The sequence below is a fragment of the Anser anser genome (assembly GCF_964211835.1).
Source record: "Anser anser genome assembly, chromosome: 2".
In the NCBI taxonomy this organism is placed as follows: Eukaryota; Metazoa; Chordata; class Aves; order Anseriformes; family Anatidae; genus Anser; species Anser anser.
Genome location: NC_139721.1, coordinates 79,326,419 through 79,350,525, shown reverse-complemented (window position 1 = coordinate 79,350,525; position 24,107 = coordinate 79,326,419). Strand labels below are relative to the sequence as shown.

At 42.3% G+C, this 24,107-nt stretch overlaps 1 long non-coding RNA gene across 4 annotated transcripts; it reads left to right on the top strand.

Annotated features, from left to right (window-relative positions):
• The first annotated feature begins 9,849 nt into the window (after positions 1-9,849).
• On the top strand, positions 9,850-23,870 carry LOC310893946. 4 transcript variants are annotated; one of them, XR_014579421.1, is made up of 5 exons: positions 9,850-10,010; positions 10,519-10,641; positions 17,685-17,798; positions 18,002-18,095; positions 23,384-23,870. It is a non-coding gene; the product is annotated as an uncharacterized lncRNA (long non-coding RNA). The 4 variants fall into 4 exon arrangements; XR_014579423.1 differs by lacking the exon at positions 23,384-23,870 and adding an exon at positions 20,356-20,619; XR_014579424.1 differs by lacking the exon at positions 23,384-23,870 and adding an exon at positions 20,351-20,619.
• The last annotated feature ends 237 nt before the right edge of the window (positions 23,871-24,107 follow it).

Below are 24,107 nucleotides of genomic sequence, written 5' to 3'. Positions count from 1 at the left end.
CTTAACGAAGCCCCTCGCAGGCTGCCCCCTCGGCGGGGGTGGCTCTGGGAGCCGCAGTGCCGCCGGGCGGCCGGGGGGGGGACCGGGGCCGCCGGACCCCCTACTCGCGGCGGGGAGCCCCCCGTGCCGCCGGCCCGGCCTCTCCGCTGGGTGGCGCTGGGCTCCTGGAAATGGGGGCCCCGGCACGGCCCCACCTGCCGGGACAGCACGGCCCCGGCACCCCCGCAGCGACACCCCCGGGCTCTCGGCTTCGCCCCCGGCGCGCACCTTGCTGCCACGGGCCGGGAGCTGCTCGCTTGTAAACCCTCTCGGGTTGGTTTTTCTCTCTTGGAAAGGAAGAAGGACCCCCCCCCCTCCCCGACCTCGATGATTTTCAAGGCCCCCTTGTTTGTCTCTCGTGTCATCCCTGCTGATAAGGCCAGCCATGCCCGCTTCTTGCCACGGAAATAAATCCCCCGGCAGTCAGGGGCCAGGCGGGGACTGAGCACTCGTAAGCAAAAACTCTCGCCTGGGATTTGTCCCAGGGCAGGGTAACAGCCTCTGCTTCCAAAGACCTGCGATGCCTTTGGAACACAAGGTTGACACCACACTTAGGTTATGAGTTCGTATTTATTAAATACTTGGAGAAGGGCTTTTATTGTTTGGAAGAGGAGAGGAAGGCTGAGAGTTGTTCCAGGATCCAGGGCCGCGTGGCCCTAAATAACCCCGCTGTTCTCGGGCTGGGGACCGGAGAGAAGTGCCCGGATTTATCCTTCCCCCAAGGGGAACCGTCTGGGGGCCAAAAACGCAGCGCGGACATCCCCTTAGGAGATGCTCTGACCCACGGAGCCCCGCGGTGCCGGCAGCCTCGGAACCCCCCGGAGCCTCCCCGGGGCAGCCTCTTGAGGGGCACCGGGGAAGATCCAAAGAAGTGGCCGGCACGGGGACGAAGGGGTTTTGCTCCTCCTCTCCCGCAGAAACAGCCTGCCGATAGGGCTGTGTTACAGATGCAAAGCACGGAATCTCATCAAGCACTAGATACGGTTATATCCTTTTCACTTCCTTGTTTTCAACTGCCAGAAAAACAAAAATGCAAATAGCAGAAGAGAATGGTTTAGAGAAAGAGCGTTTCCTTTTCCTTTTCCTTTTCCTTTTCCTTTTCCTTTTCCTTTTCCTTTTCCTTTTCCTTTTCCTTTTCCTTTTCCTTTTCCTTTTCCTTTTCCTTTTCCTTTTCCTTTTCCTTTTCCTTTTCCTTTTCCTTTTCCTTTTCCTTTTCCTTTTCCTTTTCCTTTTCCTTTTCCTTTTCCTTTTCCTTTCCCTTTCCCTTTCCCTTTCCCTTTCCCTTTCCCTTTCCCTTTCCCTTTCCCTTTCCCTTTCCCTTTCCCTTTCCCTTTCCCTTTCCCTTTCCCTTTCATTCTCCTCCTTCTCCTTCTCCTTCTCCTTCTCCTTCTCCTTCTCCTTCTCCTTCTCCTTCTCCTTCTCCTTCTCCTTCTCCTTCTCCTTCTCCTTCTCCTTCTCCTTCTCCTTCTCCTTCTCCTTCTCCTTCTCCTTCTCCTTCTCCTTCTCCTTCTCCTTCTCCTTCTCCTTCTCCTTCTCCTTCTCCTTCTCCTTCTCCTTCTCCTTCTCCTTCTCCTTCTCCTTCTCCTTCTCCTTCTCCTTCTCCTTCTCCTTCTCCTTCTCCTTCTCCTTCTCCTTCTCCTTCTCCTTCTCCTTCTCCTTCTCCTTCTCCTTCTCCTTCTCCTTCTCCTTCTCCTTCTCCTTCTCCTTTCTCCTTCTCCTTCTCCTTCTCCTTCTCCTTCTCCTTCTCCTTCTCCTTCTCCTTCTCCTTTTCTCCTTCTCCTTCTCCTTCTCCTTCTCCTTCTCCTTCTCCTTCTCCTTCTCCTTCTCCTTCTCCTTCTCCTTCTCCTTCTCCTTCTCCTTCTCCTTTTCTCCTTCTCCTTCTCCTTCTCCTTCTCCTTCTCCTTCTCCTCCTGCTCATTCTCCTTCCTTCCCCTTTCCCTTTGCTTTCCCTTTTCCTTTTCCTTTCCATTTGCCTTTTTCCCTTCACCTTTTCACTTTTGCTTTTTCTCCTTTCTTCCTTTATTCTTCTCTCTTCTCTCCTTCTTCTCCTTTCTCCTTTCTTTCTCCTTTCTCCTTTCAAGCAAATTCTTGTGCTTCCCCTTGTTCTCCCATGTTCTTCTCCATGCAAAAATATTACCATCTTCTTCCCACCCTGAGAACACTATACTGTCTTTGCTATTGCACATGAAGATGTTTGCCTTTCCTTGAGCCAGTGCCTGCAGTAGCAGGACAAGGCAGCACTCTTCCAGCTCACAATTTAGCAGGTGGGCTGCATTGAGCACTTTTTCTCAGACCTGTCTTTGCCCCCACTTGCAGCAATGCTGGTAAAAGGGGGGAGTGGGGTGGGTAAAGTGGCACCACAGTGGCGCTGTCTGTGGGCTGGGATTTTTGGCTGCTAGGTAAGAAAGGAGTCCAGAAAGGAGTGGAGACCTGCAAGGGCAAGGCACAGTTACTGGAGTGGGGAGCAATGATGCTGTGAGAGAGAGAAAGACTAGTGCGTGGAGCTGGGATAGTTGTGGGCTCCTCTCTGCAGGTTTCTCCCCTTATTACTGTTGGAGACTGCAGAGGATGAAGATTGACCCTCCCAGAAGCAAAGCAGGATCTGCATCAGAAGGGAACTGCTGTGGATTCAGACAGGTGTCAAGGAGGACATCCTTAGATGTGCTGGTTGAGGAATGCATCAGGCTGAGCTGCCAGCAGACCCCAGGGTGGGGGGATTGTTCTCATGGGCAGTCCTGGCCCCATCTACAGCTGTCACCCTAGACATGGCTCTGAAATCCAGTAATATGCATGAAAGATGCTGAGTCAACACTTTAACGTTACAGGAGCTTACAGCTCTTTGGATCTTGTCACAGCACTTCCCAAGCTGTGTCTAAGGACCAAGACACATGCTCTGTAATCTCTGCATAGAAGGATGCCTTTCCTGCTAGGTGTACGTCCAGTCACTGAACAGTGAGGCTGGAATGTGCAGCAGGGATCTGCAGATGCTCTTGCAGTACAACAAACAATAACCAGTGAGAGATACAGTGCAGAGGCTGTGAGCCAGCCACCTCCATCCTACTTCCCCTTTCCCAGAGGATCTGCATGGGAACTGTGCTGTGCACTTTCACAGGGTGGAGGTGATGTCTGGTAAGACATTAGCTAAAGGGTCAGAGTCCCATCTAATGGGTGGGACAATGTGGTATCCACCTAATGGCTAATCATGCATCTGATTACCTCCAACGATCAGGTGCTGTGGTTTGGAGGCTCTAAAGACACCTGGGAGAGAGCAGAAAAAGAAATGAAACAACGGCCATGGAGTGGGTGAGAGGCAGGGGCTTCCCAAGGGGAAAGCAGCAACTCTCCTGTGCCATGTGGTGCATAGGATATCATGTCCTGCATGTACTCACACAAATCCTACTGTTACTTTAATTAGGCTTTTTTCTCTGCTCCTCTTCCTGTTCTCTTAAGAAAAAGAAAAAAAGCATGTGGGCCTTAATGGAGAAGGAGCTTATCATTTTAAGAGAAAATATCACATCTTTTCCCCTCCAAATTGAGTCTGACTGCAAACTTACCCTGAGAAACGCTAGACCCAGGAGGACGTGCCCTTTTCTCCAGGATAGAAGAATGCTAGTGGAGAAACTGATTGGAAGATTAAGCTTCTGCCAAAGTTGTCCTGCCAATAACTAATTTATTCTCCAATGAATAACTTATTCCAACTCCTGAAATCTGCAGCATGAATCCAAGGGGAAATCTGGCTCAAAGGAAGTAGCAGGTTCAGCCTCTGAGCTCCACATAAAAAATATGAATCTGATGCTGGGGGTGGAGGCCTTTAGAAGTCTGAGCCCTTGTAGCGCTCTGGACCATTCATCTCACTGAGACATCCGAGTGTAAAACTGACCAGCAGTGATATCCAGATTATTTGTATGCCTGGATTATGTCCCAGTGGCTATCTTTCTTTTCAACCTGTCTCCAGTTTTATCCCAAAGTTATTTCTTCTCTGAGGTTGGACCCAGCCTGGTGAAGTGGTGTGTTTTGAGCCAAAAGTTAGGAAAAACAGGCTTATTACCAGCTACTTAGATTCTAAATCAGAAATAGACTTTTTTTATACATATAGGTACAGATATATATGTTTACGCACACATACATCCTTTATTTATTTCTCTTTACATATTCACACATATAACAAACACACACACATGTATGCAACACATATGTAAAATATTTATATAAACTAGTGCCACATACAATGATTTTTCTTGCCCTGGTGTTTCCTCACCTGAGGCTTCTTTGGGTCTAGCAGAGTCCATACACATTGCATTGCCATCAGTGGCAGTCAAGTTGCATTTTCAGTATCCTGAGGGCCACAGGGTGACAAACACAGATGAAATCTCTGCCAACCCATTTTGAAAATGTTAGTTAGGCCTGTGCTAGGTCTAATATAACTACATTTGTATTGGCAGAATTGATGCATTGGTGATTTCTGTTACACGTAGAAAGGATGTGGCAGTGTAAGGAGCACTCATGTAGAGCCTGTGGTTTACAGGGTCAGAGGGATGTGAGAGGAACTTAACTGAGTTTTGTGGCTGGTCACATTACCCATGCATACTGCTGCCTTTTGGGACTTCTAATGCGTGTTGTGATAGGCACAGGGAAATTCCCAGTTTGGGAGGATTTCTGCCAACATGATATTTATAATTTGCTGCTGTCTGAGTGGATCACTACGCACCCTAAACTCCTGGTGAGTTACCTACTGCCCTGGTTAGATCTGTTGAGGAAGCACACACAGCAGAGGAAGGAAGGAGGGGAGCCTGAAAGACTGAGCTGAGTGAGCTCACCAAAGTGGCTGTAGAGAGAGTAAGGAAAGGTGTAAGAACTTACGTGACAAAAGAAGCCCATGTTAAACCTAAATCTCAGTTCTAAATCCAGAGCAATCTTGCTGGGCAGGATAATAGGATTATTTCTTATCCTGTTGGCCTTGATTTTCCACTCACTTCCGCTGCTATAAACAAGGAGTAATTCAGCTAAGTTAATGAAATTATGTCAGTGTAAGTCTGGTGTACAGAGCTTATTGAATGCAAGGGAACTTTTAGTGTGAACATGAGTAAAAGCAGGAAAAAGGCTTAAAGCTATCCCCCATTTTGCACATTATTTATATAGCAGAATTAATCAGTAGTAATATCTCAGTGCTATTGGAACAATGCAGACGCATTGAAAAAAGTGGAAGTGGTGCAGTTATTTTTGGTCTCGTGCCATTGGGTGCAGTCCATTTCTGCGGCCGTGAGCTGGTTCCCCATGAAACCACAATGAGAGGGTGTTCGATTGGCCTTGGTGTCAGGAGCTGGGGTGGAGTTTGAAGTAGCTGACAAGTGCATTAGAAAAAATAAATAAAACTGGAATGCTTGGGAAGTTAACTCAGTCGGAGCTAGAAAATCGTTTGGGCTGCTGTGAGAAGGAATATTTGAGAAAGTGCTTCAGTAGGAAAATGCTTGGATTGGCTAGTAATCCCCAATGCTGAGCACATTTTCCTACATTTTTGTAATTATATTATTTCCAGCTACTGTGGGACAAATGACAAACAACACCTGGCCACAAAACCTTTCCAGAGTGATGGAAAAATCACTATAGCAGCAATTAAAACACTTACAGCTGAAGAATAAAACAGCATGCAGCAATTGAGGGAAACAGAGCACACCACACTGAACAGATTTTTCCCCAATTTTAAATATAAATATAAAGTGCCAGTCTCAGTTGTATGAACCAGAGTAACTGCTTTCTTAGGGAGTTCCTGTAGACCTATCCTGACCCAGCAAAGTCAGCAGCGTTTTTGTCTCAAGTGTTGGCTGGACCTGGATAAAACATGATGTCTCCACAATTCTTCTGATGAAAAAACATCAGTAGAAAAAATTATATTTCAATAAATATTTCACCATTTTTGACAAAACATCTTTAGATTTAAACAGCTGAAAATATATTTGTTTGTTTTCACTTTTAGTTCTTCACCCCCTGCCTTTTTCTTGATCTTGGGGGAAATGGGAAATGGTAATAGGGCAGTGAAAATTGTTTCCTGTTTGTCCTCTGAACACCTTATGCATATGCTTTATTTATAGGTTTACCCAGATAACTCCTGAATAAAACTAAAGACACCACACTTGTTCCTGTCCATATATATAATTCTAGACCCAACACATATGAAGAAACATGGGTGGATATTTACTACTCAAGCCATATGATTTTTTCTTGGTTTACACGGAACCGTTTAAAAGATCTGTTCAATAGCTGAGGTGTATACACCAGTAGAATGATTACCTTTAAACTTTTGAAACCATATTTCAGCAACAATTTCCTTGTCTACAACTTTACAAGGCTGTAAATAGCCCCTGTGTGCATAATGAATTCTGACATCATAGGCCAGGGCTCTTACACACAGCAGGTTTTCCAGAACTTTTATTAGCAAGTTACACCTTGAGGCGAAACTAAACCCCCCAACTTTCTATTATAAATGTTACAATAAAATGTTCCTTTGAGTTTTCCTAGTGCTCAGAGTTCCTCCTTTCTTCCCGTTCCAAGTCATTCTTTCTGTAGAGTATACGAATTTGATACAGTCAGATTACACGGAAAGTGTGTTTTGTTGCAGACATATTGGATATTAGGTATTGTTACAAGGTGTTTTTTTATGGCTAGGCTTGCAGGACCAACATAACAAGGTGATAAAGAACAAGATTTCTTGCTCTTGCAACACTGTACTGGTGACTCTTGCCATTCCTATGTTTTGATTTTATTTTTCCAAGAGTAACGAAGCTCCAGTATGTTATCATTGAGGACTGGGAGGAGAAAGAGTCAAAAAGACCTTTCTAAAGATGGAGGAGATACAGGCAGAGATAGACTTGCAATGAAACTTCTCCTCTCTGTGTTTCTTTTTGCCTACTGTTGCTGCCAGCCCACCTCACAGTGTTCCTCCAGGTTCTTACATAAAACAATACAAAAATGATGCAGCTACAATGATCTCTCTCCTCTGCATTCCTACAATGTGGTACACAGCAAGCCCAGGCTTTGAGAAATACACAAATATTGAGCTGGATAAAACAGTGTGTTTACATGTGGTTGGCTTCCGATCACTAGTGCAGTTCCTGGCAGACAGAAGTGAGAGCAAAAGGAGAAAACGAAAGGACGTTGTCAAGACCTCTGCATTGCCAGTGGGCAAGTCACTTCAGTACAGATTTTCAGACTGTAGACTACCTAAGGTGATGGGGATGTTTGTATTAGTCAAGAAAGTACTTCAGCATATGTCAGTTTCTAATCAAAGACTATGTGTTTTCTGAAGTAGGCTAGGTGAAAAAGGCAAAGGGTAGCACATGCTTGCCATGTAACCTCTCCTCACAACTCACAACAAAGGACACTTTACTGTCCACTAGAATAAGAAACCTAGGCAGGGTGAACAGTTTTGTTCCTTGTCTTTGCCTGATAAGGTATTTACACAGACAGCTGCTTACTAAATGTACGATATAAGATGTTGTCAAGCAGCCTTGTAGAAAAACTTTGCTTCTGTTTTTAACAGATTTTCCTTCATTTCCAATCTGTATGTACTTCTATGTTTCTGGGTCTCCCCTTGTCTGAATTTCTGTAGCCCGTGCTGAGAGTGCGTATTTTAAGGCAAAAGGGCTTGATTTGCACACTCCCTTTGTGCCTTTGGGATGAAAAGCTGTGGACAATGTGGAACCACTTTCTTTTTGGACTCCATCTCACCTGAGTCCGTGGAAAAGCAGAACTCTTGGACGAGAGGATTGAGACAAGAGTACGCAGCCCCAAGTCTCAGCGCTAGTGCCTGGACGCCAATGGGGCAGCCAAATTCACTGTGAATCTGTCAGGAAATGGTTTTTCTAGCAAGCTGATACTCTTCTCCTTTTACAGACTCATCAAGTGAACATCAAAAATGATGAGAGAGTTTTGTTTGGCCCATTTCCTATGGCAACAAAGCATCTTCCCAGTGTTGCCCCTCCGCCTCCCCGGCATACTGTACGTTTCATTGTTGTTGAATAGGTTATCTAGAGGTCTCTAGGCTAACAGGTTACATGAATTTCCTAAAATTGTGCCTGTCCTTAAACGTAGCAAATCAGATTGTTTACATACCACTCCGTGAACCTGGACTGCACACTAAAAACTGTGCACAATGTTGCTATTTCTGCTTCTCCTCTCCCTTCCCCCTTGATGTAGGTATTGCAGCTTTCTGTGGGGGCTCATTAAGGTTCATAAAACACAGTAAAGAAGCTGGCTGGAGACACTCGTAATTCTACAGGTTCCCCAGGTCCACCATGTGGGACATTCAATAAAAATGCAGAGTTAGAAAGAGATGTCCTCAATAAAAGACTTAATTGAAAGCAGCCCTGATGGTCAAAATAGTATTGAGAGGAAGGAACTACAGTGACACTCAGGTTTGACTTTGTTTCCTCTGACACTGATTTCCTGAATGGCTTTGAGCAAGGCACTTAATTTCTTCAGGGCTCCATTTCCTACCCATAAAATAGGTTTAATAAGATTGCTTGTCATTTATTGTCCATCTTACCTATTTGGACTATGAGTGCTCTGCACAGAGCCTGTCCTTAACTAGCTGTCACTATTCATTTGGTTGGTTGTTTAAGGTGCCACCTTTACGCCGTCAGAAACCAAGCAAGATTTCTGTCTTCTTCTGCTACTCTGTGGCTTTATTATCAAGTGCAGGGAGTGCAGGAGCAGGTGGTACATACTGCTCTTCTTTCTAGACCTGCAAAAGAGCCCCTGTCAGAGCTCACTTATGAGGCTCAGTTAAGAACTCCTTCACCCCTTTCGTCCCCTGTGTATTCTCACTGAAAGAAAATCACTGGTTTCACACTTTTTTCCCTTCCATAGTTTCTCAATAAAAATATACTCTTGAAAGATTGGCCCGATTCATATTCTAATCTGGAAACTTTCCACTAATGTCAATGACTTTGGAATGAGTACTAGGAACAAGAAAGAACCTACTCCCAAAAATAATTTTTAACTTCTAAAATCGTAATAACCATAAAAAAGGCACAGTTGCAGGGAGTGACATTTCTATGGCTTTTTGCTCTTCTTAAATTCAATATTCAAACTCAGTCTTAACTTTGGCTCCTCTTTCATCTTGAAAGTACAGCATAGCCTGAGCACATAATATTCCTAATACGTCTTCTTGCCCATTTGTGCCATAAGGATAACATTAGAAATCTCACGTTACAAATTCACTTGCAGATTGTGACCCACACCATTTATGTAAGAAAGACTCTGTGGGTGCCTGGGGAAATTTCATGGCAGAAAAGTCATGAGGGCTTTGTTTTGGAGATGCTGAAAAATCACAGGGATTTTCATAACTTTTCTGTCTCCCTCAAAGGTATAGAAAATTAAGAAACTCCTGCTGAAATACTGGAAAACGTATGGTTACTTGAACTTATGAGATTCCTATTTTTCTGTTTTTTTGTCATTGCTTCATGCTCTTTCCCTCTTCCTGTGCTTGCCTGGAACACAACTAGGAACCATCCAGGATCACTGTGGTGATCACTGGGTATTGCAAGGAATGCACGTACATGCAGAAGAATTACACAGTATAGCAAAAGCCATTTCCATAGCTGATACCCATTAGAGCCCTTTTAATTATTCCTGTTTCAGAACGGTGCATGAAAGACACTACGACATTGAAAACTACGCCATGGACAAAGGACTGAGCATCAGTTCCAAACCATGTTTGTATAAACGTGGGAAACTACCTAAATGACCAACACCTGACTGCTGTATTGAAGAGATTGGCCTGAGGGAACATAAAGCTAGGAGGGGTGGATACAAAGGGCTCCAGAACCTGAGCAGCACAGCTCTTTCCAATGCACTGCTGATTAAGGCAGCTATAAGAGTGAGGGTTTTGGGCCTTGTAGGTTTTCTCTGGTTTGCAAGCAGAGGGGTTACTATAGTCCTTGTGTGAGGCATTTAGTGCTATCAAGTGGCAGGTAAATAGACGCTGTATGAGTTGTAGTCGTTTCCACTGGGTAATCTACAAAGAGTGGAAGTAAAGGAATTGCCTTCTGTAGCGGGAAATGATCTGTTGGATGTCTGAGCCTGGCTGCTGTTTAGCTTTGGCAGTGCATAGGCTAGTTCTTGGAAACAGTAGAGTTAAAGTGGAGTGATTCTTTTTCAGTGTACTGCTGTTTAAATGTAGTTAAAGCAGAGGGTGTGGGTAAGGCAAGCTGTGATCTTATATGTAAGCCTCTGAGGGACTTAGTGCAGCAGAGGAGGAGAAAGTGTCGTGACTGTACAGTCCAAAAGGCTGAGATAAGAGGGGCAGTTAGTGATCTGGTACTGTTTTGTAAGGGCACAGAAATAGCCCTCAGACTGCTTCTCCTGTTGTCCTGGGTACTAGAACAGTTGCTTAAGCCAAACAGAAAGCCAGGCAAGTGCCAGAGGGAAAGTGTAGGTGACCAAAGGGTCCTCATGGAGTTGTTCTGTGTCTGTTGGCAGTGAACCAGGGCTTTGAGAAAGAAGAAACAGAAGACGATGGCAAATTAACAAAGCAGGGGAGGAGCATTTCTAGACCAAAGAAGGCTGAACTAGGTTTGAAAGGGCAATGATGAGAATCCACAGGTAAGTGAGTATCCTGGCTCCTGTGGAGGGGAGAATGGGGAAATGTTAGAAGGCCTGCAGAGAAACAGGACTGAGAATAACATTGTGGTGAGCTGAGCACTTGGGATATCTCTAGCCCTGAGGAAAGGGCAATAAAAAAAGAATTCAAAGTCTTAGATCACAGCCAAGGTTATGGTATAACAAGTCCCACAAAGACCTGGCAGATAGATTGTGTGACTGCTACGTCAGAATAACATCTCTTGGAAGAGAGACAGTAAAAGAGAAGGAAAGGATTGCTCTGGATGCCAAGAATACACATTCTGTCTGCAGAGTAAAATGATGAGCAGCAAGTTTATTGAATGCTTCTGGGTAGTAAAAGAAAAGACAGAAGTTTCCTGGAGGTCACATAATAGAGTGTAGGAGGTAGAGCAGAATTTTGTTTTGAGTAGCTACCAGGAAGATTTAAAAGGCAGGCCATGGAGGAATTTCAATAAAATATAATATAAGAGGACAAAATTAATCAAAAGCTTGGAATGTGCTGAGAATGCTTAACTGTGTAAGAATGTGGAGAAAGCTGTAAAAAGATGCTATTATATTTCTGGCTGTTATTGCTTGGAGAAAATGACAAAGCATCTGAAGTGCTGAGGTAATTTATGTGAAGAGGGTGACATAGTGTTTTGAAAAGGATACTGGTAGAGTACCTGACCTCTGAGGATAGGACAATAGACTTGAAAAAAGAAACCTTCAACAGAGTAGGTGGACTGTTTTGAGATCTAGTGTCTAAATCAAAGAAGGCAATGGAAGAGTTAGCTCATTTGGTCCCTACCTTTTGTGCTCATTTTCAGTTTTGAGCCTCTCCATTTCCTTCTTATGTTCCCAGTTCTGTGTACAACTGCATGATTTATCTTCTTGAGGTTTTTAGTATTTCCCATACTAATAAGGTACAAGAATTAAAGGTAAAAAAAACCTGTACAAATAACCTTCACAGATGCATTCTGTTACTTAGAAAGGGGGTGAAAAAAGGTAAGGCAGCATTTCCTTGTGCTTACAAGCCCACCCTGAATAATTAATTTTGCTCTGCTTCATGCTGTCAGCCCTCTAAAGTGACTTCAAAAGATCTTCCAGTCTGTCACTGCTGGTGTGCTCTGTGGGAGTGGAGAACAGGAGTATCCAGGTGTGTCCTGGTGTTATCTTAAAAGGTACCTGCAGGCTGCAGTGTTGCCTTGATTATCTGCACACCTCTACAAACACGTTGCTTGTTTTTTCTTAATGGGTGTGCCAATCCAGCAAGCAGTTCAGCAAATGGTTAAATTAAAACTAAGTAGACTAGTTACACACTTCAGTCGGTGTTTTTCAAGCTACTTGGGGGAGGAAGAGCAACGTGTTTTTTTTTCTTGCTGGATACGATAATGTGTTTGCTACTATGATAGAGGCTTGAGAGTCACAAGGTGTGTAAAGGCTGGTGACATTTCTATTGGAAGGCAAACCCCTTTTGGCTTACATTCTTTTCCTGTGAGCATCTAAAAAATTCTTTTGATTGAAAAGGTGTTCATTTTTGTCTAGGAATGCTGGAAAAATTACATCGAATTCTCTAATGCTTTCATTTGTCAGGGTATATAGTGCCTAAAGAACAGAATGAGGGCCAAGTGTCTTCTACAGGAATAGCTCCTCCTTTAAGGGTGAATAGTGGAAAAGACTGAGCCTCCTGCTCTGTGTGGAAAATGGTTAACATGTCCAGAGATGGTTGCTGAAGAAAAAGAAAGATTGAGTATCCCAGCAAAAAGCAATTTGATGGATTAGTCTTTTGGGAAGTGGGAAGAGAAGAAAGTCCTTTTAACTGCTGGGTGGGTGTGGGTTTTTGTTCTCCTCATGATCTTTGATGGCAGTGTCACTCTGCCTGGTGAGAGTATTGCCTTTGCTGGGTCAGATTTAGAAATCACAGCATCAGAAGATGGGGCATCTTCAGAGGCCCCATGGAGGTGAGCCCTTGTGCAGGTCTTTGGTGTGCCTGGTCCAGGCATGCAGACCATAACCTCTCTGCTGCTCCCCAACAGCAAGAACCAGAGCAAAGAGAATTACAAGTGGAAATTGGATGTTTAGGCAGGACCCCTGGCTACTCAGCACCATTATGAATTATGATATCTAGAAAGCAGTTGAACAAGACAATGATTCTTCACTGAAATATTGTCCCCTATTACTGCTGTCACAATGAATTTGCCAGCTGAAAACTGGTTCCTTCTGTGAGGCTACAGATAATTTGTGTCTGGAAAGACTATGAAAGTGTATGTTGAAGTAATGTTCCTGCAGCTGTGTAACCCTTAGATGAGGCCAGGCTTAGGGTTTATTACACATATTGAGGGGATTGTGGGCTAACAGAACTTATGAAGCTGGATGGGCCAAGAATGCTCTCTCAGTCCTGAGTGACATTGTGGCTTGACTGTCAGACCTGGGGGTGCAGGTGTAGATGTGGCAACAAAATCAGGGGGTCCAGAAGCCCCACCATGGTCTGCTAGGCAGATGCATAGGTATCTACCTAGCAGGCCTGCCCCACTCAGTTGAGGTGAGACCTCTCAGAATGGGGCTATAAAATTTTCTTTTTCTGGGGTCGAACAAACCACCTGGATTCTACCAGCTTCATCAAATGTCCCTTAGGTTATTAGAAAGACAATTAAGAGGTGTCCTCTTTCCACCTTATGATATGCAAGGTTCTGTTGATTTCTGATGTATTATGAGGTGGATTTTCTCACTCTTTCCTTGTGAAAGATGTTGACTCTAGGCATATAACTGCTACAGAGCAGTGCTTCAGATGTGAGATCTTTGAATCATATCCTGCAGATTGCTCCCTGCCAAATCAATTTGAACTATTATTTCTTTTGCTGGAGTCTTGTGTTTTCCAGGTCAATTTGTAAAATTGTATATTCCACAATGCTATTTTTCTTTCTGGCCATAGCACGTCTTCTCCAGAGCCCTTAACGTGTGTGAAGGAAGGAAAGAATCATCACCTGCAAGCTTACAGATGAACTGTCTCCCTAGGCTATATGCTCTTATTCAAAGGGGCTTCCTGGTGGATACAAGTAGAGTTAAGAGCTGTATTTGCATGTTGCAGATGTCAACTTTCTGTTAAAGCAATACAACCAGTCATGTGTTTTGCATTTGTCTTGACATAAAAGTGCACAGGGATAGATATATTCACCTGCATCTGAACAGTTCCAGGCACAGCCTGCAGCCCCTTCTGTGACTGGTTGCATAGGTCAGTGTCTCCAGAGCTGAAATACTTAGAAAGCACCTGAACCCATATTTGGGAATCTGGATTGATGGCCAACAACTTTTTGGAAGGATGTAAAGCAAATGTTACTGCCACAAAAACAGGTGCTAGTTTTGAGTTCTCAGCTCTGGCAGGGATAAATGCCTGCTTTTATTTCCTCTACAGTCCTCTGCAGCTTGTTGTCTTGTTCCACAAAACTCTGAAAGGAAACTCTGCAACATGGAAAATACTGAATGTCTGATCCAAAGCACGTTGAAATATACAAAAATCACTATGATGGGCTTTGGATCAGGTCCTGAGTAAACTAATTCTTGGATTGTCACCTCTGGTCATAATGGCCCTTTGTTCTGCATTTTTAATGACTAATGATTGTTATAAAAAGCCTTATGTAATTTCTGGCATGGTTAGACATCATATATGAGAGGTGTATAATCTTAGAAATGCTCTAGCTAGTTTCTTGGGTTGTGTAACAAATAATTATGGAATCTTGCTGAGCCTCACTTTATTATTATACAGCTCCGGGCTCTTACCCCCAGTGGCTTTACAACCTTGTTAATATTTAAGCTATCTTGTAGCTTGGGTAAATTGTAATGACTTTTTTGTTACTGAAGCTAATGTTAAACAAAAGAAGTTGTTGGGGGAAAGAGGAAAAGGTGTGATGGATGTTATACTCTCCTGAAGGTGCTTTTCCTTGCTTTAATAGCTTTTGGCTGATTCACAAGTACAAATGAAATAGGAATCTCTTCCAAAGCATTCCTTCTGTGCCTCTCTGGATAAGCAGACAGAGCCTTGCTCTTCACAGTGGATAGGGTAGTGGTAGGCATGCAAGCTTGCCCTGAAAATAATTTTGTACAAAATGTAAGTGACTTAAATGTTTTTTGGTGAATAAGACTAAAATCTAGCCAAAACCTGTTAAAATCAGGAAGTCTTCTAACTACAGAAAGTAGCCAGGCCTGCAGAAATGGCCAAAATAATTCAGCCACTCTATTATAAAAGAAGGTGGACAAGATAGCTCTTGTTCCTGCTGCCTCTGTCCAGTCCTGTTATGCCGTGAAAACTTTCTCTGCCTGCTCCAATTAAAAAATTTTCCAGGTACTTAAGATATCTATGGCTGCTCTTTAGGGTCAGAAGAACAGATCTGTAGTTTAATTAATACATAATTTGTGTATAATTAGATTTGGTCTTCAACTGGGCTGGTGCTTCTGCTGCCTGCTCGGGTGGTAGACAAGGCTTCAAGAATGGTATATGCAACTACAGATGCCCCTGGTATGGATGGTGGGTTGGATGATTGCCTATAGGTTTTTCAAGCATGACTAACTTCATCTGGCTTCCACAAGCTTTTAGTCTTCAAAGGGAACTCACATGGTGTGTTGCAAGATCTATAAAATCTCATGTAGCATAAAGATGAAGGGACAGAGCCACATACCTAGTACTGATGGCATACATAGGTCCAAGCTGATCTGCCAAAGCTGGGTGGGGTATGCCTGGATTTTTCATGTAGAGCAGCTCAAACTCTGAAGGAAAAAAAAAGCAGCAGCAGGTGGGGCTCTGAAACAGCAATTACCACAGGAGAGAGGTTTTGATTTTTCTAATGAAAATTAAAGGTCTGTAGTTAGTAGCAGCTGGAAAAAAAAAAGCAATAGCAGCAAGTAAAGGTTATTTATTGATGTCTATTAATGCATCATATGTATTTGGATTATATGGATCCATGGTATACTCAGCTCTCAAATGGTGTATGTGGTTCCAGGCCTCCCAACCCCTTGCAGTTGCCACCACTTCTGCATCTCAAAATGTTACAGTAGAGTTTCACAAATATGGTCAAGATAGGGAATGAATGTACTGTGACTCTTCAAGGGATGCCTCAGAAAGGGAATGTGATAGAGGTCTCTTGTGAGAGGAGAAAAGTGCTTAGAAAAATGGTTGCCAATTTCTCTCAGCTGACACCTGTTTATCCTGAGCTCTATTATGTGGCACATTCAGTGTGATGAAGCAGAAGATGCTTCATTACATGACAAGACTAACTGTGGAATTGAACTGCAAAAAATGTTATGGGCTCAAAGTGATGGGACATTCCTGAAGGAAAAGTTCTTCAAGGGCTAGGGAACACAAGGGTCCTGTTTTGACTTAGTTATTGTAAGCTTCATGCAGGCTTAGGAAATGCTTTGGGAATGTGTTTACCTGCTGTTGTACATTCTTTAAGCTATGGAGAATAGCTGTCTCAGATGGGAGCCTGGCCTAAATAGGCCCTTGGTTTGATATAGGATAGGTTTTTAAAATTGGACATGTCTGAAGGGATTTGGGAATTGCATGGATTCCTATGAAAAGATGTATAACTCTTCTCACAATCCAGTTTGGTGTTTCCTGTAGTGTTTTCTACTAATTATAGATCTCTAAGATGGACTCACATGGGTCAGAAATAAACTTGAGCTTTAAGTAAGATGTGTGAGCTGCATGGTATACAGCGGAGCTCTCTTGGACAGAGCAGCTGGGGAAGAGGTTGCCTACCTGACATGGTGTGCTGGTGGTATCTGACAAGCTACCTGCCCTGCTTGGGTCTTTCAGCATCATTTGTGGGTACAGGAAGAGACAGCATTGCCTCTTAGGTTCAAATGAAATCTATGGGGTCATGAACAGTGCGGTCACCTCCACCATCCTCAGTGCAGGTGCACACTGCTGTACAGAAAGGAGACTCATTCCTTCCTTTCTCATGTCAGAGGGCTGGATTCCCTCCTCTTTGTAGCCTGTGGGCCCTTCTCTGGTTGCAGAGCAAGAAACTGGATCTCTAAACCCTTTTTCATGCAAAATTTTTCATGGTACAATTCACATCAGTGAAACAGTACTTGCAGGTTTAAGTTTTTACTTTTTTTTGTCTATGGGCCCTATGTTCATTGTTCAGATGTGACCAAGTTTAACCTACCCTTCTCTATAATAGCATACAGCTTTTTACCAAGATAAACTACTTCAGTTATTTAAGTGAATAGGAATACATGTTTGTGCAGCCAGAAATGAAGTGCAGTCATTTTTGTCATGTTAGTGTAAATGGCAACTTGCCAAATAACTGAAACTTCTATTTGTGAAAACAATATGGATGTATTTTTCAAATCATGTGTTGAATGTCTTGATATGAACTCTGTTGAAATTCTGTTTATTAAATGGCAGACCTAAAAATTATTTTTCATATTTTTCCCATATATTTTGCAGGAAGGTGGTAAATAAAACTGCTACTGAAGGGAATAAAACAAATGTCAGACATTGGCATACGTGCCACTGCTTTTCAAGTCTCTCTGAATAAAAACGTTTGAGTTGTTGATTTGTTGATATCTATATTTTGATACCTCAAACTTTTTGAGACATGAATAGTTTCAAATAGGATAGTGTCTCCTAATGGAAAGTTATCTCTTTGGCTTTGTCCTCACTATATTCTTTTTCAACAAATACTATCAAATAATTATGTACGACCTTTAGAACAGAGTAGAAAGAGCCTTATGCAAAAACGACCACCAGTCAAACTTCTCTACCAGTCCGTGCATGTAAACATCTCAGAGCTCAGGTCTGTTTCTAACCTGATATGGATGGTTATCACATATCAGTGTAACTTGAACAGTAGTTAAGTTTACATGATAGAAAATGATAACATATCTATATCAGTGGGGCAGAAGGGAACCCTTGGGGTGGTGTGCTCGGAGCTGCAGAGTGATAAGTGTTTAAACTGGAAACTTACAAACCTGTTGACTTGTGACTGTGCTGTCAGAGCTGCAGCATTACCTTCAGAGGACTCTGTTATTCCCTCCTTATTCAGGCTCCTTCCAGTTGCTGCCGTAGATGACAGCTGATCGTCCCAAGAGGCAACAGTGGTTGGTAGGGCTTGGGCAAAGCTACTATGCCTTCAGACAGCCTGTGGAGAGCAGCTCCGGTAAGAGGAGAATGAATCATCACTCTAGATGTCAGGGTTGTCTGCAGAGTCTGGGCCCTCATACGTGAGGGGGCAGCTTTCCTCTATTTTGGTACAGAATGAGGAGCCATTGTCCATAGCTATCTAACTACTGCCTACTGTGATCCACCCTGGTGGGTAAGAGTATGTGTTTTAAAGCTTTAGTGTTTTTTATGCCCATCTAGGACATTTGCTGCTGGGAGACCTGGTCTGGCAGATCTTTTGGCATCCAAGTGTTGCTCTTTGCTTTCACTTCCCACTAGTTTCCTTCTGTTAATGGTAAGGATGGCATTGCATGAGCTTGTGGGTGTTATTGTGTGACATCCTTGAAGTGGCAGACTTTTCCTGCCTGTCAGGGGCAGAACCTTACAGAGTTTGTGAGCTGTTAATGCACGAAAGCAGGCACACTTGTTTCTTCAACCTATTCTGTGTTACATGCCTTGGAAAAACTGGATGTGGCCTTGCTTGTGGTAAGATCAGCACCCTGAAATTGTATTGGCCCCTCACAGTTTCTTGCTATTGTGGCCTTAAATATCTTTGTAATAAACTTAAGATACAGAAAAAAAAAATTGTTACGTAAGTAAACAGCATTTTCAGCACCTTAAGATTTCAAATCTGGCTCTTACATAGGAGAACTTAAAGAAACAGTGCAGCAAAAGATGAAAACATGGAGCAATTTATCAGATTAAAATTACTTTTTTGGCTTTATGCCAAAACGAACCTCTTGCTCAAAACAGGGTTTCATGTCAGTATTCGAGCCTTCTAATTTGAACACTCATTTGGCCTTTTAATAATGCAGGGGACAAAAAAATACCCCCATCATGACTCTGGTTGCTCAATTTGGCTGGGGTTTCCCATTAGCTTCTTTCCCAGACTATTTATAGAATAGCAATTAAGATTAATGTATAGCTGCTCACATTTAGTTCCTGGCTCTACTGGGTTTTGAGCCACTCCCAACAAGACCTGAATGACTGAGGTATTTAGTGTCCAAGAGAACTCCTGCTGAAATCAGCTGTAGCTATCATGTAGATGTGTGTACCTTTAAAAGTTTATTTTTCGGTATCATTAACTTTTTTCTGTTATGGAATGAAATTATAAGGCTGGAGCTAGATAGGCAACATACTTCCCAGTTAATATATGGAAATATAATTTCAAAATTTGTCTGTTCATGTTAATGAATAGGAAATCTTTCAAATAAATGGGAATTCATCATTGCTTGCATCTACTCCTACTAGCACTTTTTAGGGCATATGTTATTTATACAATTCAAATGTCTTATACCAGTTACGAAATGGTAAAGTACAATGATGGATTTGTGGTGTTCTTGACTTCCAGCTTTTAAGGGTCGTGTATATGGTCTGAGAAGTAATTGGTATCAGCAGAAACTGTGTGCACTGAACAAGCATGGTCCAAGATCAGTATATGCAATTTTGAGGAATGAACTAATAGAGTTCATGGATAGAGTTTATGGATATCAAGTCCTCCTTTTAGTACCATAAATATCAGCAGTGCTCCTGTACTGTACTTTGCATAGTGCTGGCTGATTGATCTGGGCTATGGGGACAGTCTCCATTTGTAGGATGCTGCTCATAGGCCTTGCATCAGAGACAGTTGGATCATGCTTATGAGAGCAACCAACCAAAATAAATTGAGCAGTGTTCAGTCCTGTTTTGCAAGCAGTTTAATAAGAGTGAATGTGAGGGTGGGGGTACAGTTTTGTCAGACCTCATCAGGTCAGAGAGACCTATAGGCACCAGCGTGCGAAGTCAGGCTTCTTTTCCTGGTGAGGAAGAGCAGAACTGTGCTAAAGGGAAGGATCCCATGGCTCAGATTACTATCTGAGCTAGACTCGACTCTAGGTGCATGTGACTGTTCAGAAATTGCAAAACATCATTTCTAAAAGGATACTGTGACATTGTGCATGATATCATAAGGAGTCTCTTTTGATTTGTCCTCTATATTACAACAAATTACGGTAAAGTAATGACTGCATGTATTACTAATATAACTACCTACCAGAAGTACCCCAAATGAAAAAAGTACAGCTTAATTTGTAACAGGTTTCTATATATACAGGTATTAAGCTGGCAGAAAAAAAAAGACTTTAGCTAGTTTTCCTATGTACCTGCATATCTAGAACCCTACAATCTAAATGCTGAAACATCTTTTCATTTTTTCCTCACTTGAAATAAACCACCTGAGTTGAGGTTGAGTCAGGGCCCTGAAAACATTCTTTTTAGTTGCACAAGGTTGATTCCTTCTCACAACTTGTTATTGGATGATGCAGGAATCCTATAGAAAGACAAATAGTTTGATCCTGTAATTTAAGCAGCATGTTTTAGTGGTATATGTACATAAAATATAGATGTTTGAGCACAATAGTCCTATTTTTATTTTTGAATAATTAAGTTTAAGGTGTGTGTCCTGGTTTTGGCTGGGATAGAGTTAATTTTCCTCCTAGTAGCTGGTAGGGTACTGTGTTTTGGATTTAAGATGAGAATACTGCTGATAAAACATTGTTTTAATTGTTGCAGAGCAGTGCTTACACTAAATGAAGGACTATTCAGCTTCTCACACTGCCCTGCCAGGAGGAGGCTGGGGCTGCACAAGAAGCCGGGCGGGGACACAGCCAGAACAGCTGACTCAGAATGTACCATATGAAGTGCTCAGTTAAAAAAAAAATAAATAAAAATGGGGGAATTTGTTGTTGGTCTTGGGGGCTGTTGTGGTGAGCAATTGTTTTGTGCAGCACCTGAATATTTTTCCCCTTTTTTCCTTATTAAACTGTCTTGATATCAACTGATGAGTTCTTGCACTTTTATCACTTTTAATTCTCTCCCTCATCCTGCTGGGAGGAGAGGGAATGAACAGGTGGCTGTGTGGTACTTACTTGCCTGCATATTAAACTGCAGAGATTTTTTTTTAATGCAGCACTATGTGAAACTATTTTAGTTACCAATTGTTGATACCACACTGACTTGAAAATGAAAGGTCATATGTTGTACCTCAGAATTAGACAAGCTTCAGAATCTGTTAATTGGTGCAAGCACTACCCCTAGAACTATTTATCCTATTCCCTTCTCTGCTAGACCAGCTTATTTGTCCAACTAACAGGCTCTTGACACTGTTCCAGTGTCTCACAAAACACTGTCAACTGATTGATTTCTAGCTGCTTCAGAAAGTTTTGCAGTCTGAGGAGTCATCTCCACCCTGTAGGAAAACCCAGCATAATTCCCCAAAGTTTAAATCAAACTATGCAAATAGCTGTCTTTCACTTCTTATGCAAGTTACAGGATGTTTTGGTCTTGAGGGGAATTATGTACAGCTTGTATCTAATTTCAATGGTACTGATGAAAGCATTGATTAGAAGTAATTTGGGTAGCCTTACTATTCCTTGCTCTGGTTGTCTGGCTAGAGAAAAAGAAATAAGATAACATGCTGAGCTTGTCAAGTCAACTGGTCAGATTTCAACCTGTTGTCTGTGGGGACAGAAATGATAACATGGAGGTAATTCTCCCTTGTAGTCGGTCACTGGGAGCAGTATGAGGTGGGGGAAACTTTTACAGCAAAGGGGAAAACCAATCTATGATTTTCCTTTTGAATAGGAAAGTTCAAACCTGATTGCTCTGGTGTAGTTCTGACAATTGTTTGACTTTCTTGTATGTACAAGACCCAGAGGTTGCCCATGATTTCCTGGGGACTGGCACTCATAGAGACATACACTTATTTTGGTTTGGCTGAAGTGTCTGCAGAGACTTTGTCTCAGCCCGGGTGTGCTAGCTAGGTTAGGAGCTCTGACCCAGAAGTTCATGTTTGCCTTTTCTTCCCCATTCAGAGGTGGTGTCTGCAAGACTTGGGCCAGTTGTCTTAGCAAAGGATGTTGGCGTCAAGGGTCTAGTGCCTATATATGACAAGTTCAGTCTTTCTGTGCTCTGTGTTTTGTAGACTAGACCCAAGGGATAAAGCGCTTTTGCTTCCTCAAGAATGGCCTTGGAAAAGGACAAGATAAGGGAGCAGAGGGAGGCGAAAGGGAAGGATGTTCCTCTGAACAATACTACACTGAAGATTTTTTTAAGTTGTTACTACTGATATGGTTGGGTAATTGGAGTCTGTGTACTCTGTCCTGTGTTAGTCTGGCTGCTTGGGAAGATAACTTTTGTCCTTCTTTAACCTGCTGTTTCTGGAACTGGGGGGCGTGGGAAGAACCTGACATGACTCCAGGTATTATGACACAGAAAGCTATGCCTTCGCTGTGTCTTCTGATTAGTCAGAAAGAGATGATACTACAGAGAAGTTCAGAGAAAAACAGAAATGACTAGGGGGCTTCCTGGACTGACTTATGAGGAAAAGGCAAGAAAGCTGCTGTGCATCTGTACAGTTCTGCTAAGTGATTAATGGGGAATGTGATGATAACATACAACTAATTGAGGCTTGTATATGCCAAAGAGAGGAATTAGTTCTGTGTTGTGCGAGGAGGATGAGTAATGAACACATGCTACTGTCCTGAAGATGGCTGTATGATGTACCCAGAGCAACAGGAGTTGTTTGGTGAAAGAGAACTGCATGATACACTTGGTTTAGGAATACCAAATAGTACTAAAAATCTGTTATTACATGGTGATGCAAATTAACTTTTCTCACAAAGAAAAACATTTCATCCCCTCATAGCTTCAGATACTGGATAATGTCTTGCTCTCAAGTTATTAAAAATAAACTGGAAGAAAGTGAATCGGGTAATTCTAGAAGCCTATCATGCCTCTATTTTCATAGATTCCTGTTAGAAATCTAGAGAAAAAATTTTCTTTAGGAAGAGAACACAATTTTTAACAGCAAATGTTGTGGAAGAAATTGAAATAAACACTTGGTCATATGTCTGTTTTGAAAGGCTGTAGGTAACTTCTGATATCTTACAAAAAAAAAATCTTTTCAAAGCCTTGAAGTAAGACTGTTGCAACTTCTATTTAAAGTATGGAAGTTAATCTGGCTAGTTGTAACAGCTACTGACAAAAATACAAGGTTAGGAGATCAGATTCCTGGGTTTCTGCTGAAACTTTAAGATCTCTAATTCAACTTGGGAAAACTCTGTAAAATGAATTTCACAGAAGTCTTGCTTAAGAAATTTCTATCCAGTGCAGTAGCCTGGGATACTTCGTGGAGTTGCAGAATACCTGTAGTTAAGCACAGCTTGGCTCTGGCATGATATTGATTAACATTGCTTCTCCACAGCAGACTAAACCCTTTAGTAGTAGTAAGGGTAACAAGCAAAACGCTATGTAGGAATGGTTACAAGTTGTTTATCAGATGCTATTGGAGGATTACTCCAATGGCAAAGCATTGCCTTTAACTGTAGTTCAAACAAAGCTAAAATAAACCTACTGGACCCTAAACCAGCTAAATTATACTTTTAAAAAAGATAATGAACCCTTACATACTGCTTATAAATGTACTCAGTAAATAGCCATGATCAGGAAACAACTACAGTGGAATTTGGAAAATGAGGTGTCAACCTATTTTTCTTTTTGTGTACCTTTGTATCTAATGCTCCTTGATTCATTTCTATCTAATAGTGCCACGTACTCTCTTCAAGACATCCTACTCAAGAGGAGAATTGTACTGTTCCAGCTTGAATATTCTCTGCTCTGCTATTAAGGAGAGGAAAGAACCCACAGAAGCATTGCTTTTCCTCATAGCAAAGGAGGTTATTAGTATGCCATCCTGCTTGAAAGAGCTCAGAAATTTTGAAACATGTCATAACAAAGAAAACAATACCATGGTGCAAGAGCACAAATATTATGACAGTGTGTACTCTCAGTCCTTCCTTATACACACCCCCTCTGGCTCTGGAAAAGAGGACAAAGGCCTAGTCCATCCAGATGTATGGAGGTTAAACTTCCTGAAGGCAATAACAATGTTTAGCTCCTATGCAAGGCTGGAGACTATGTAAATTACTAGTTTTTGAAACTGGCAATCTATATAACTTCAATAATGATGCATTAATATTGGCTTGAATGTCTAGGAAAGGCCAGGCTCTCACTAGTCCTCTCACTGATTTTATGACAGGGTATTTGGTCTTCATAGATGTCTTTTCTGAAGCTGGTTTCAAGACTTCTGAGAGTGTCCATGATGTCAGGACAGTTTATTCAAGAAGAAAATGTTTCTTCTCCAGAACATAAATGAAAGATGGAGCCATATTCACCCCATTATTAAAGAGCTATTGCAGTACTCAGCAAAGTTGCAACAGGATACAATCACCCTTGCCAAAATCACAGCTGTAGTGTGTTGAATTTGGCT